At 39.1% G+C, this 2,819-nt stretch overlaps 1 pseudogene; it reads right to left on the bottom strand.

Annotated features, from left to right (window-relative positions):
- Window positions 1–1,643: 1,643 nt before the first annotated feature.
- LOC145679370 (uncharacterized) lies at window positions 1,644–2,600 on the bottom strand (annotated as a pseudogene).
- Window positions 2,601–2,819: the final 219 nt, after the last annotated feature.

The following is a 2,819-nucleotide window of genomic DNA, read 5'->3' as shown; positions in this document are numbered from 1 at the left end:
GGAGTTTAAATGGTGCAGCGTGTGAGTGGTTAGCGTATTGAACTTCTGTTTGGTGGACCGGAATTCTAGTCTCGCCCAGGCTGAAGCTTTTTCAAGTTTTCTTGTTTCAATTTCAACACATACTCAGCGTGATAAGCAAGATCTTCTCTCCTCGAGAAAAAATGTTGGAATGAGAATTGGAGAAGGTCTCTTAATGAAGGCAATCATTTGCAAAGTTATTTCCACCAGTTGATCTTGGTTTAGATATTTTCAGCTACTTTCAAGCATTTTCTGATTCATATGTGATCAGTGTTTTCATTTCTTTGATTATAAGTATATAATGAAGAAATACATTACATACACAGCAATAGTGTGATGAACATATGGTATTCATTAGACAACACTCACTGAACCAGAGAAATTGATCTCAGAATGGAGAAATGTTTCGTGCGTCGTCAGTAGATTTATGACATTATATTGACTCAAGCCCTCTGATTGGCCAATGCCTTTGACGATGCAGGCCAGGCTAACTTAGAATCTTTTTGTAGCTTTTATTCGACGATATGCAAGCTTGATTTTACGAACTTGATTTGGTTCAACTTGAAATGGACAATTGCCTTTGAGGGAAACGGATCCGAAAAATATGCGAGAATTAGAGACTTCATCTTTGTCTTCCAGAATAGGCCATATGAAGGAATTCTCTGTAGTTTCTTTTATGAACTTTATGCTTGATTCTTCCCGTCTGTAGAGAGAACCCGTCCAATGAAATACTGCTCTTGATAAAACACTTCGTAGTAGCTTTCAGCACGTATCCTACAAATGTTTAACGTACTCAAATCCTCTGCCGAAACTAGCTCATTTTCGGATTGATCTACCTCAGAAAGCACACAATCGTCCGTTGAGTCTTGACAGGGATCATCAGTTGATACATCTGATTCACTTGAAGAAGAATCATTTACTTGTGTGTGCGACATTTCTGTATTCTTGTTGGATTTCTGTTTCTTCAGCATTGCTGCTTGGCGCTTCTGTTCCCTTTCTTTCTTTTTCTTTTCCTTCTGCTGTTCCTTTTTCATTTTTCTTCTTTCTTCCTCTGGAAGTACTTTTTCCACTCGGCCGAAGTGACGACTGCGGGTACCTTCCCTGTCGCTTTTCTCTTCTTTGTGACTTTGGGCTCTGGCCAAAATAGGGCTCTTTTAAAGGGAGAAGTCACTGATGAATTTGTGGTGTCTTCTATAATATTTACATCGACTGGACCTGATGATTCAGGTTGCACTGGTTTTGTCAAATTCTCCATTGCGGATGTTGACGGTTCAGAATAGTTTCTGCTGCTTGTCTCTAGAATAAATAATTCTGCTCAATCAGAAAATGTTGGCTGCTGAATAGTTGTTTGAGCTGATAGTTTTGTTTGTTCCACCATGTTTCGCCACACAAGAAAGAGATCTGTTGATCGTTCAGGACCTTGCCATTCTAAATTTTCTTCTGATGCCTTACGAAACAGATGAAGGTTTTCGTCATCAATAAAAGATTCCAAATTTTCCAAATGCTTTCTTGTGTCGTGTGTTTTTGGCTTAACCTTGTGAGGAACTTCCTTAGATGTGATGGAACATTTTGTGTAATCCACCGCATTTTTATCGAAAGGTGAAATACCAGATCGTCTAAACCCATTAATCACAGTTTCCTGAGTCACAGAAAAAAGAACAGTTTCTTTCGAATACTGGGGCAAAGTTTCCCTTACTTAACACTTGGTTCGGGTTTTCTAACTTCCACTTATGTATAATCATCTTCCAACTCTGTTTTATAGGCTTAAATACACTAACGTCACATGGCTGAGTTATATGTGTGGTGTTGGGACATTAAACTACTAACTCAGTGCCATGATCTGAACAAAACTCACTTAAATGAAGTGTTAAATGGGATTTGTGTCCATCAATGAAAAGTATAACAGGTAGCTTCACATTTTGTTTTAGGAGCCATGGATGAAACACATTGGTGATATATTCGTAGAAAGTCTCACCATTCATCCATCCACTTTCACTTTTACCAAGTGCCCATGAGTCTCGAGCCTTCTCAGCAATTTCACTTGGTAGGCGAACATAGGTGTATACAATAAATGGAGGAAGTATTTCACCATTAGCACAGACAGTAATAAGATCTGTTAAGCAACCTTTTTCAGCACCTGCTAAGACTTCATACACGTTTCTGTCGCCTCTTGGCCCCAATACTTTTCCAGTTTTGGGGCTAAGCTGAAACGAAGTTTCGTTGGAATTGAAAATCCGCGATGGGTCTTCCAAAGCTTCGGTAAGTCCTTTTGCTTGTAAATACTCGTAAACTTCATCAAACCATTTGCGTATCATGTTCTCGGACACTACTGCACGACTTTTGGCCAAAGCTTCAGGAGTTCGTTTGCTTATTTCTGGATAGCGACGCAAAAACGCTTCAAACCAGTGTTTAGTTGGTTTGTTGTTAGAAAACGGATTCTTCCTGCCTCTTGACACCATAATTTTCTGTACGGTAGTCGATAGATCTTCTTTCACTAAGGGAAACCCTGCTCTAGCTATATCAATTATCCATTTTACCAACATATTTTCTTCTTTATCCGTTAAAACTGTCGAGGGTCCCATTTTTCAATGTTCTTGTGTTCTTCCTTTCGCTTTGTTCATTAGTGTACTTCGTGGAACCTTGTATCGCCTGCTCGCTTCTGCGAAAGATGCACCATTCGTTTTTACGTCTTCAATAGCCTTCTTCATATCTTTTTCAGAATACTTAAAAAAAGAGTTTCTTCCCTATCAAATTGATGTCACACTTCTTCCCCATTTTGGGCTTTGTTCAATCCTGAAACA

This window comes from Thermobia domestica, chromosome 2, assembly GCF_964235325.1.
Source record: "Thermobia domestica chromosome 2, izTheDome1.hap1.1, whole genome shotgun sequence".
In the NCBI taxonomy this organism is placed as follows: Eukaryota; Metazoa; Arthropoda; class Insecta; order Zygentoma; family Lepismatidae; genus Thermobia; species Thermobia domestica.
Note: the sequence above shows the minus strand (reverse complement) of the source record. Positions and strands in the feature narration are given on the sequence as shown.